At 28.0% G+C, this 13,080-nt stretch overlaps 1 pseudogene; it reads right to left on the minus strand.

Annotated features, from left to right (window-relative positions):
• Positions 1 to 11,385: 11,385 nt before the first annotated feature.
• LOC129301462 (uncharacterized) lies at positions 11,386 to 12,227 on the minus strand (annotated as a pseudogene).
• Positions 12,228 to 13,080: the final 853 nt, after the last annotated feature.

The following is a 13,080-nucleotide window of genomic DNA, read 5'->3' on the forward strand; positions in this document are numbered from 1 at the left end:
ATTAATAGTTGTGTTTTCCTTTAATTAATTACAAGTTAATAAAAGTTTAAATAGAAAGCATAACCATTAATCTTTATAGTTTTTTCGAGTTTTGTTGTTGATCTTTATAGTTTTTTAAGTGTTTTTAATCTCTAAAATTTTAGCAATATTGGCTGATGTTTGTTTCTCAAATCTATAATGATGTTAAATTGCAGGGATTATAAGGTTTGAAAACAAATTACAAGAATTAAAAAAGAAAAATCTGATAAAGTTACAGGGATTAGTAGTTGTGTTTTTTTTCAAATTTAAAAGCGAACCAAGAGGTGCACCTCTTTGGTGATAAACTTTTCACTGACTCGTTGATTATGGGTTTTGTGGTTGCATCACCCTCGTCGCTTTTACTCTCTCTCTCTCCCTCTCTCTCTCTAAACATTGTCCTCCGCATATGAACCCAAAACCTAAAGTTTAACAGCAAACGAGGAGGCACAACAACGCCTTGGTACAATAACTATTTTTATTAGTTATTAGATAAGGCTGCATCATCTTTTCTGGTTTTACTCTCTACATATAGAAATGATAATAATCATCCAACATCTGCTGCTGCTTAGGACTCTTCTGTGCAGGCTTACAAATTTATAACTGCACAGCCTCACTACGTCAAAGTGTAGAAAATCTGGATTCCAAGTATTTTCATTCAGATAGTGATAAAGTACAGTTGCTGAAACAAAAGGAATATTTTTATAGCAATTTGGAATATGACTTTGGCGACTACCCACAGCTCACAAATTGCTTCATTGGCTATCTTTTTGAAACGGTATGCTTCAATGTTTCTGATGATCTGTGAGTGATGCCTGGTGCTATGAATTCTACCTTGTGGGTATTACGGAAGTTTGAAATTGAACATGTTACTGAGAGATTGACGGTGAATGCCAACCAAAAAGAGGTTAGAATTTTATAGTACATAGATTCACGGTTAATGGTAATTGAAATTTTAATACATTTTTTTAATAAAATAATAAATAAAATTGGGGTATACTTGAAAAGATAATTATAAAAATTACTCAATGCTTTATATTTTGAATCAACAATATTTTTAAAAGATGTCCTATATTATAATTTAGAGGGAATATTAAGCATGATTTTTTTTGAAAGAATTATAAAAATATATTTCTTTAATCAAGTAATACAAATAAACTGTTATTTGATATTAATTGTCTAATGCCTGATCAAATTTTATTATGCAACTATATTTTATACTTGTGCGATGCATGTGATATTAATTCTAAGTTACACTATAATGTCTCATTATAGTGACGACCCTCCACCAGTAACAACGGCAATTCGCTAGCAACCACCTCGGTGATTGTCCACTACCACGAGTTTGTGATGATTCTCCGTCGTCCTCTACCTGAAAAATGGATCTAAAAATTAGATCTTTCGGTGACTACCACTGATTCTCCACCAGTAATGAGGCTTGCAGATCTGAGTTCCTACCTAGCCCAGTGTTCGCTTGTCGCTTCATATCCAAATCGTCGAACAGTACTCAAGATTTATGGTGGAAAGGTTGATTTGAGTTTGGCAACATTCAGGCATAATTTTGGTGTTTATATTCTTCGACTTCGATATTTGATTCTCTAATTTTCATTACATGTTCCAACAATAAATCCTGAAATTTGGTGGGTTAATCTTGTTTTGGTATTTTGAGATTTGGTGATGATGAACAAATCCTAGTTTTCTGGTAGACGGTGAACGAGGAAGGAGATGACTTTTTTAATTTTTTTTTATTTTAGGGGTATTTTGATATTTTCAAAATACAATTATGTTTATTAAATATAATTCATATTTCACTTCCATTTACGTATCAAACATATTTTTAAATCTCACTTTTACTTTCATTTTCAATTCTATTTTTACCTTCATTTTTACTTCCACTTCCACCAAAAACACTTCTCCGTATCAAAAAGGACATAAGGCTAATATAGAGGAGAGAAGGTTTCAATAAATTTAATTAAGGAGAAAATAAGCTTGAAATTTTTAAATATAAATAAAATGTAAAAAAGAGAAAAAAATAAAAATTATTTAAAAATTTAAAAAACATACATGTCTATATAATAAGTTGTTACCGCGTATGATGTCTTAAAAAAATTAAATAGGAGTATATTCTAATCTAAAATTTATAACCCCATGAGCTATGTATATTAGTATAGCCATGAATGACTAATAAATATGGAATTAGATAAAAAAAAAACTAATAAATATAGATTGAGCTCGTCGGGCTTCTCAGTTTGCTTTTTTTTTTTTTTTTTGGGTTTAAACTTTGGACTTGACTCACTTAGGCCTTAAGAAGAGGCTTTAACTTGAACTCAACTGATCGGTCTAAACTCGTATTTATTTTAAACATAAAAAATTGAGGTATTTTAAATTTTTGGATTAAATTTAGACATTCAAATATGTGTTTATATTTTAAAATTATAATTTATTTACATAACTTGGATTTAAGAACATTATAATTTATATTTTAAATAATAAATGTATAATATTATAATGTCAAACTTAATTTTAAAAAAATTAAAGATAAGATAAAAATTGGCTTCTAGACATGGCCTTGAGTTCAATTAATAAAGTTCAAACTTGAAAAATGGTTAATTTTAATGTATAAGGCCTTTAAGAGCCTAAACCTATAAAGGTCAAGCTCATAAGAGTCAAGCCAATCAATTTCAACTCTCTCTCTCTCTCTCTATATATATATATATATATATTAAAATTTATTTTAATAGAAACTTTTTTATTATCTTATTTATTCCATCACTTAGTATCTTAAAAAAAAAAAGTAAGAGTATTATCTATTTAATGAGACTGTATATTTTAGGACTTAAATTTGAGATCCCAAGAATATTAATATATTTTTATGTTAACTTATTACTCTTCTATATACTTAAAAGTACAAATGATTTATTTGATTTTACAATTTTTTAACCTTTACATGTTGAAAAATAGAAGCATCAAATCAAATTATTATTATTATTTTAAAACACGGTAGCTGTGTTTAAGTGTTATGGGAGAGATTCTTTCAGTACTAGTTGTGGGTTAGCTTGCGTAAAGGCTTTAAAAGTTTAAATTATTTGGAAGGGTTTACCAGAATGAATAATGAATTATTGATAGTAATTTTTCAAGTTAAAACTCATGTTACCTAAATTTACAATATAATTTGCTTATACTTGATGTGCCAAACATTCTTGTAATTCTAGTAATTCTATAATTAAAAACTAAAAAAGTCCCACGAAGAGATTCATCTCTTTTTTATTTGTTTCAAGACATCATATGGGTATGTATCTTCATGAAAGATTTGTACTTTAATATAGTGTGACTCTTATATTGTATTTAATGTACAATCTAATTTTAATAGAGTCATTATATATTGTAATTGTTCTTTTAATGAATTTTGTCAGTCTTTTAAAAAATAAGAGCATACACATTAAAACCCAAATTTAAATGGCTTAATATATTATAATATAAGATGAAATAATTAAAGGAGAAAAGAAGAAAGGAAAGTCATTCGTGTGAATTTCACAAAATAATAAATCTCATCTACATATATCTCTTTTCCTTTAAACCGAGCAAAACATAATTCAAGAAGACATGATTATTCTTAGGAGAATAAGAGAAATCTTGATTATTAATTCATAATATTGAAATCACACTAATGCACAATTAATAATTTCATAAAATGTAATCATTTATATGAAATTAATTTGAAAATATACCAATAGAACTTAAAATATAAATTTCAAAGTGAGATCAAACACTCATTCAATGTGGCTATACATTTTTATACAACATAAGCTTGAGACAAATAAAACATAAACATAGCTTTATAGAGCTTATATTCTGTTGAATTTTATAAAAAATTACTATAACGCAATTTTTTCCCGTGTAAAATTTTTGGATAATAGAGTTAAAAAACATGAACAAACTTTTACTTCCAAGGAATTTTATGGTTTATAAAAAAAATTATTACAAGAAAAAATAGATCTGGTTTTAAAACAAAACATTTATTATTTGTTATCCATGTAGTAAAAAAATATATGGAAAGTTATTTTAATAATAAATTTGTATTTTTTACAATTTATTACTTTTGTGTATACTAAAAGTATAAACACCTTATTTTATTTTAGAATTTATTATCCAGAAAAAATTAAAAACAATTTGAAAATTATTAAAATAAAAAATATATTAATATGATATCTTAAAAATACAATATAAGCATATTCTTGAAAATATTATGATTTGAAAAAAAATAAACATGATAAAAAATATTTTAAAAAACAATTGAAACAAAACATTACAGGCATACTATGCTATTGATTTTGATGTTCCATAGACAGTAAAAACCATTACGTTTTATTATATATAAGATATTAGATTTTTTTTTGGGCCAAAAGATATTAGATTGTAACTTTAAAAAGTTACTCTAATTACTTCTTCAAGTACAAGTAACAAGTAATGCTCATGGTTTCTTTGAGAGTAAATTTCATTATTTATCTATATTTGATTCTGAATTAAATTAAATCACCAACGTATAACTTCTCACTTCTCAAATTGTTAAATTAAGGAAAAATATAATTATTAATCTTTATAATTTTATCACATTTTGTTATTAGTCTATATACTATATTTTTATTACTCTAGACCCCCATAGTGTTTTAGTCTGCAACGTTAGTTTTTCTATTTTTAAATATATCAAGAGAAATGATGATGTGGCACCAATAATATTAAATTATCTAATGTATAATTAACAGTGTTAAATTAAATTTTAAAATAAGAAAGAAAAAGATAGAGCAATCACAAAACATAAAGTAACAAATATCAATTGGTGTGATGAATGAAGCCAAAGCAAAAGCGGGAAGATGCGTTTGAAATCTGTAAAAAACAAACAAAGTAAAACCTAAACTTTGTCTGATGCACAGTAAAATGATGTTAATTACACATAAAAATAATTTAACATTGTTAGTATTAAATTATCATCCCTCTTGGCATATATAATATCCCAATTTTATTACTAGGATTTAAGTAATATTAGAAATAAATTATTTCATGATAAACGGACATTGCCATGTAATTATTCCAATAAAGAAAATTTACCTAAAATGGATTTAATTTTAAAAACTTAATTTTGGACTATAATTTTTAGAAAATAAAGAAGATCAATAATTTTAGTTGATATTAAATAAAATTATTTAAGATATTTTGCCAACTTAACATATTATAAATTAAAAAAATATTATGAAAATTATTTAGAAAAATATATAAACTTAACTTAATCAGAAGAAGGAGGAAGGAAGGAAGGAAGGAAACAAAAGGAAAAATAAAGAAGAATAAAAAAAAAAAAGGTAAGGAAAATGACAATAAAATTTCTCTTAAATATATAAATAAAATTTAATTTCTCAAAATGTCATAATTTTCTTAAAGTTTTTGAGGACTTTTCTATTATTAATAAATTTATATGAATTACCAAATTATCCCTGTTTAAAATAAATAATTCACAAATTTTGTTTAAATATTCACAACTTTTTTTTATTTCGCAACAATGCAACAGTAAATAAAAAATTTAATATGTGAAGTTATGATTTTCTATTTTATTATTGTGAATATAAAAAAAAGTTGTAAATATTTAAACAAAACTTATGAATCATTTATTTCTCACAAGGACCATTTGATAATTTATATAAATTTATTATGAAAAAAAGCCTTTAAAAACTTTAGGAAAATTATAAAATTTTGAGAGACCAAATTATCATTTATGTATTTTAGAAGAATTCTATTATCCTTTTCCCAAAAAAGTATTAGATTTTTTTTTTGTAAAAAAAAGGAGCTACGGCCCAATACCCACAACACACGTAAACCCATATACTTTGAGCTTTTAACCAAAGTGGCACACGCACAAGTCACCAATTCCACTTCAAACCTTCAACTTCCTTTTCCCAAGTCGCACGCATCTTCCTCGGCTCAACAGGGTCCGCCATTTTCAGGGGAGTATTTAACATCTTGAGTTTATTTAGCTGTTCATAATCACTCTTATTCCCAAAACTCAATTCATAAATATTTTTCTACTTATTAAAGTTTTATAAGGGTTGTATTATTTTTAGAAGTGAAGCAAAATTTTGAATTATAGGGCAGAGGGTAAGTATTGAGTTTTTAGCAGTGAGTATTATAAGATTGTACAAATAAATTAATACTTAAATTTTATGGGTTTAGATTTGTTCTATTGGTTAATTTGAGGATTTAAAATGAAGGTTTTAATTTAAAAATTTATGATTTGTTATGGATATGATATCTATACCGATTAAATTAGAATTTAATGATTGATTTGGGTTTGATTGAAGTATCATTGAAGTCCTAATGGTTTAGTTTTGGGGTTTAAGCTTGAAATTAGAATTTAGAATTTTTAATAAAACCTTATATTTGAGATTTGGGAATTTTATTTTTTCTAAAGTTAATTATTACTTTAGGTTCTCAAGGCGTGATGCAATTACAGCCAAATGGTCGGGTGTAGTTGGGCTTGGATTTTCTAGGTTTTCTGTATCTAAGGTTGTGTTGTTGGATTGGATGACAGGAGGTCTGATAGTTTCAGTAACTATGGTTAACCAGATTTTGATGCCAAATTGATAGGTGCTCAAAATAACAAGAGAAAATAAGAGAAATAAATGGGATAATGAAACTTTCAATCTCTCAAATTTATCTCAATTATTGATTTAATCCCTCAAGTTTAATCTATATTAATTTGATCCTTTATATTTTTTTTTAAATTATCATGTGAGTCTTTTAAGTTTAAAACATAAATTGACTTTTAAAATAATTTAATGTGCAAAATATATTAATAACTTGACATATATATACAGCTAAATAAAAATAAATTAGCCCTCAAATTAATTTAATTTTTATTAATCCTTTATATTGTATTTTGTTCACTTGTTTTTTTTAAACTTTAGAGTTTTTTTTTCCTTCAAACTAAATAATGACAATTCTTGTCATTAATATTATCTACATGGCTTCCATCAATATTATGTGATCCATGTCAATGAATTTTAACAAAGTTGCTTCCTTTTTAAACAGTAAGGAATAAATCAATAATTGATGTAAATTTAAGGGACTAAATTAATTAAAAATCAAACTTGAGGGACCAAATCATAATTGAGTCAAACTTGAGGAACTAAAAAGTTACATTCCCAAATAAATCTATCAAGATGATATAGAACAAGAATCTTGTTTTATATTTCTCTCAATAGCTATGCTTAAAGAATCTTTAAAGGTTTAAGAATTATTTTATTCATGATATGCTATCTTTTGAGTTGCTAGACATATTTATAAAGCTAGACATGATTGAAATCTAGATAACTAGATAATTAAAACTAAATAAAATTTGAATCTAAATAAAATATAATAAAGTCTAAAGAATTAGATATCTAAATAGAGTCTCCTAAAACCTATTCTAAATAATATTCAAATAATATTAATCATATAACAACAAACTAAAATCATATTAAAATCAAATAATATTCAAATTTAATTTATCTTCTGTGGCTTCTTTCTTGAATAATTCTTTAATGGAATCTGATCTGAAATCTCATCACATTGATATGCGGTAACGCAATAATAATTAAATTATCGATATAAGTTATGCCTCCCAGGTAGTTGGTTTGGTAACCAAACATGACCCTAGTCTTTGTAAGAATGACCATTATTAATTAATTATTGATAGTAATTTTTGAAGTTAAAACTCATGTTACCTAAATTTGCAATGCAGTCTACTCGTGCTTGATGTGTTGAACATTCTTGTAATTCCGGCGATACTATAATTAAGAATATCAGGTTGCACCTTAAAAAAGTTACTCTATTTACTTCATCAGGAAAAAGTAACAAGTAACGTTCATGGTTTCTGAGAAGGATGCTGATGATCTATTTCTTATGTTATAATTATCTGTATCATTAATTTTATCTGATCCAAATTCGATGCTTTGGGGGTAAGTTTCATTGTCGGTCTATATTTGATTCTGCATGAAATTAAATCACCAATGCATAACTTCTACATAAAAAATGATTTATAGCATCCTCCATTAAACTTGTAGAGAATCATCTGACATACACTAGTACTTTAGGACTTTTGGTTCTTCATGATAATGGCTACATCCAAAAACCAGAAGCAGATTTCTTTGACTCTGATAGTAGACAAGAAGAAAAATAAAGTACTGTATGCTGAAGAAGGGAAGGACTTTGATGATGTTCTCTTAAGCATCTTTACATTGCCCTCTTGGGAACTGTTTCTAAACTTCTTTTAGTAAGGACTGTTTTGTGCAGCCTTGCAAATTTAACAGCATAACCTTGCTACTTGAAAGTGTAGAAAATCTAGATCTCAAGTATTTTAATTCAGATAGTTATAAGGACTGCAGTTGAACCCAATGAAAAAGTATTATTGAAATTATATAATGTATGACTTTGATGACAACAGCTCTCAAATCGCTTCACTGGCTATCTTTGAGAAATCACATGTTTCATTGTTTTTGATGATCTGTTATTGATGCCTTGTGGTATGATTTCTATCTTATGGGTGCTACAGAATTTTGGAATTGAACATGTTCCTAGAGATTTAGTGACTGTCAACCTGAAAGAAGTTAGGAAAAATTGTACTTAGATTTAATAGAAGAGAATTTATTACCAAAGGCTCTATGAAATTTACAAAATACTCTCAAAGCTCAAATACTGCATATCTATAATTTGGCTAAAGGCATTTATAACCTAAGTTGGTGAGATACGGCTATGAGTATCCAATATGATAAGGTGATATAACAAATTTTTTAAAATTTTAGGATACAGGTATGGAGATATTTATAATTATAATATATATTTCAACATTTTTAATAAATAGATATAAGTATTTTATTTTTAAACAAGAATTTCTAAAATAATATAAAGATATTTATAACAATCATTAAAATATTAAGTGTTTTTTTAATTTTTAAGTGACATCATAAAATTTTTAGAAAAAAAATCAATATTAGAAATGTTAAAATATAAGATACATATGAAATATCCTACAAGCATTGTATTGGATATGGATACATTTACTGTTTTGAACTAGCATTTAGCATTTACTATTACAAGTTATAAATACCCTTAGATAAGTTGTAAATGTCCTTAGCTAAATTGTAAATATGTAGGATTTGAAATTTGGAAGTATTTTGTGAATTTCATAAAATCTCTTAATAATAAATTCTCTTCTATGAAACTTAGGTGTAATTTTTCTAAGAAGTTAGGGTATTTATTTTCTAGGGTATGTCCTATAAATGTCGCTTCAATTTTACCAACATTATATTAATTTGAAGTCTTTATACATGCTTTGTACTTTGAAGACATCCTCGGCACCCACCATCAGTTTAAGTACGTTCTTTAAAGTTCTAAAGGAAGAGAAATGAATAGAATTACCAAATGTAGCGATCATCTTTGGATTTAAAGTAATATGCTTTTAAATTTAGCTTCTTGTTTTGGGGAGTGTCACCTATGTGTTCACATCACATCCATTAATATTACATATTGCGTTATATTCAATTTGGTCTTTACTCTTTTTTTTTTTTTTTTCTGAAGAGCGTTAGGCACCTTATATCTTAAGTGGGGTAAAATTTTTCCTGAATTATTTTTTAAGGGAGCAAAAATTCCCTTTTATTAAATAGCTGTTTGTTCTCCCGTATATGTTGACTTGTCTAGGCATGGGGCCCATAAAAATCTGACTTGGCTTAATCAAACTTCCTTCTGACCATCTACATGGCATCATCTTCTTCATTCTTCTTCTCTCCTCCAGTTGCAATGGTGGCAAAATTCTAGATGTAGAAGTAGTGATTTGGAGGAAATGGCGAAGCTGAACCACCATTGGTCGACGATGTAGTGGGAATCGATGGATTCATCACTGCTGGCAGTGGGCAAAGCAACAGAACATATTATTAGCAACCTTCTCACCCTAGCATCAATGATCTTCTCATCCATTATCGATGAGCTTTTCTTCTTTTTTTCTCCAACCTTGTTAGCTCTCTTCACCCCGACCTTTAGTGAGCTCCACACCCCACCTCCAAAATCAACTCTCTCCTATGCCAATGAAAAAGATGTCTGAAGATAATTGTGATTATGTCATTGTCGAAGGCCTATTGGCGGCGACATTGTGGCCTATGTTTTGAGTTCTCTTGCTTGATGGGTTGATTGAATTAGGTTTTTGCCTATGCAATGGATTTAGTTGAGATCACAAAATTGAAACCAAAATCAATGGCTCAAGCTCAACGCTTGATCCTATTTGAAAAAAAAAAAGTGACAATGAAGGGGAGAAGAAGAATGAAGACGATGGTGAGAAGAACATTTTTTTGTGGGCCCCACATCTTGACAAGTCATCAAATAATAGGGAGAAGAAATAGATATTTGACAGAAGGAATTTTTTGCTCCCTTAAAAAATAGTTCAGAAAAAAATTTATTCTATTTAAAAGTATATAATGTCTAGCGCTCCTTAAAAAAAGTACAGAAAAAATTGGACCTTAACTCTCAATTTGGTTTTCATTTTTCTTACTATTAGATTGACTTTTAAATTTAATCTGCTTTGTCATTGAAAAAAAAGTGGACCTCAGGCTCTCATCAAGGCTTACATATTTACATATCGTCTATCAACAACTCCTCACATCAATTAGAAACCCAAATAAGCCTGGCAAGAAGAGCAAAGTAAAACTCATTGAAGAATGCTTGATGACAATAATGGTGAAGTTTGAAGAGCAACAAGAAGCACCAATGAGAGTTTGAAGAGTGATCTTTTATTTTCTTAAATGGACAATAATGGAATATAACAAAATTGATGAGGATAAATTAGTTCAGAAATTTGTCTCCCCTATAACAAAACCTCAAATTGAAGAGGACCAAAAAAATTAGTCAGTTTCAATAATCAAATCAATGGTAAAGCTAGAAACCGCTTCACTACTAAATTCAATTTTAGTCTCATGCTCCCATCATTATTATGAAAAGTGAGAGATTATATTTTGCATACTCACATTAATTAATACAGAGTAAATTTATAAAAAAAATAATTTCGAAAAGCACTAAATATCTTATACGTAGAACAAGTTTAGTTGACAAAAAAAGTCTGATAATTTGGATAAGAAGAAGGATATATATCATATGAATTAAACAAAAGTCAAAAAGCTGCACAGCCCATATATAAAGATTATCTTCTCACATATAGCATAAACACACTAAAACAAGCTCCATGAAGTGTCCAGCGTAAAATGTTGTCCAAGATATATAGTCAAAAGGGAAATAAGCCAAAATAAAATCAAGAAACACGACACAAGCAACAAAATCATTTTACATTTCAGAATTTAATGGAATAGCAGCCTGCAATTCAATGAACCTCTAGGACATGATGATAATCTTCTGAGCATTTGGTGTTTCGAATCTACATCTTCCTTGGTAGAACTGTAAATGGAAATGTTTCTCAAATTGATTTTTTTATGAAAAATTACGACAAATTAATCTTTACAAAAATTGTGAAGATTAAAATTTTATAATGACTGGATTAGAATTAAGTCAAAATTACGAACAAATTATAAGAACTAATTGATTAGTTTTTCTCAAAAAATCACTACTCTATAAATTATTATCAGTACCTTAATCCGAAGAAGCCTAACATCACTAAAAGCTGCCAACGGAATCGAAGATAGTTCAACTTCTGCCGACACCAAATGTTCAAACCTTCCAATCCTGGGGTAGTTGAAACCTTTAAAAGGAGCAGACCATGATTTTAATACCAGGTCCTCAAGAAGAGCACATCCATTAAGGATATTAGCCGCAGATTCAGCATGTTGAAAATAGAACTTTCACCAGATGCAATACTTTGAGTGAAGGCAAATTAACAGATCGAGCAGTCAGCTTAACCTGAGCCAACTTTAAAATCTTAATGGTACTGCTGTGGAAAATGCAAGCAGGCACATCAACGTGACTTTAGAATTTAAATCTGCAAAACACAGCTCGAGATGCTCCACTTTACAATTTATCAGAAAGTTAACCCACAGATTAGTCCTGATAGGAGGCACTTGGAATATCTGACACTTGAGACGAAACATGTTTATGGGTTTGGGATGGGACAAGAACAAGACTGCATCTACAAACTGAATGAAAGAATCAAGAGTAGCAAAGCCAGTGTCATGAATATCAAGAGCGGGCATTGCCAGCCATAGCCGAGTCCACCTCTTGGACAAGATCAAGCTCTTGGCTATGGCTTCTTTTATGGGAAAAAAGATAGGATGTGGTGAAGCAGAGGGTCTGGTAAGCTGCTAATCCTATCACTCTCTCCTTGTTCAGGCGCTAATTTTGCCATGCCGTACGTCGTGGCTTCGCCGGATGAGTAAAATTACAACAAGATGTTTCAGAGAATGAAGCTCACTTGGAGACCGGAGGCTACGACGCGTTGAAGGCGATGGTTTGGAGTACAACCATGCTCTTGGTGCTAGCCACCTTTCCCCCAAGTATTGAAGAACTTTAAAATGATGGAAGAATAACGATTCGCTTTAGAAATCTGGAAAGTTGATCCTTCCTCGATAAGTAATTACTCCCTTTGATTCAAAAATATAATACATTTTTAAAACAATTTTATGTTAAAAATATAGTTATTTTTTAATTTAATTTTATATTTTATATTTATTCTTAGTGTTTTACTCTAAAATAAATATAAAGTGATTTATTTAATAATACATTTTGAAAAAAGAGATAATGATTATACCTTAAAAAATAAAAAAATATTTTATATTTTTTAATAGAAAGAGTAAGTATTATTTAAGATTATCTTCCTCCTAGAAAAAAAATTTTGAAAATTTAATTTAATACCAAATTTTATATCTTTTCAATTATATCTTCATTTAATATTTTATACAAGAGTTTTGTGGATGATAATTGAAATTTTAAAACATTATATTTTTTAAAAAAATAATAATGAAGTTGCAGTATCAGTTAAAAGATAATTATAAAAATTATTTAATACTTTAGTATTTTGGATTAAACAATACTATTAGAAGATGTTTT

This window comes from Prosopis cineraria, unplaced genomic scaffold (assembly GCF_029017545.1).
Source record: "Prosopis cineraria cultivar Desert tree isolate PC_DT_omini unplaced genomic scaffold, ASM2901754v1 PC2132, whole genome shotgun sequence".
NCBI lineage: Eukaryota > Viridiplantae > Streptophyta > Magnoliopsida > Fabales > Fabaceae > Prosopis > Prosopis cineraria.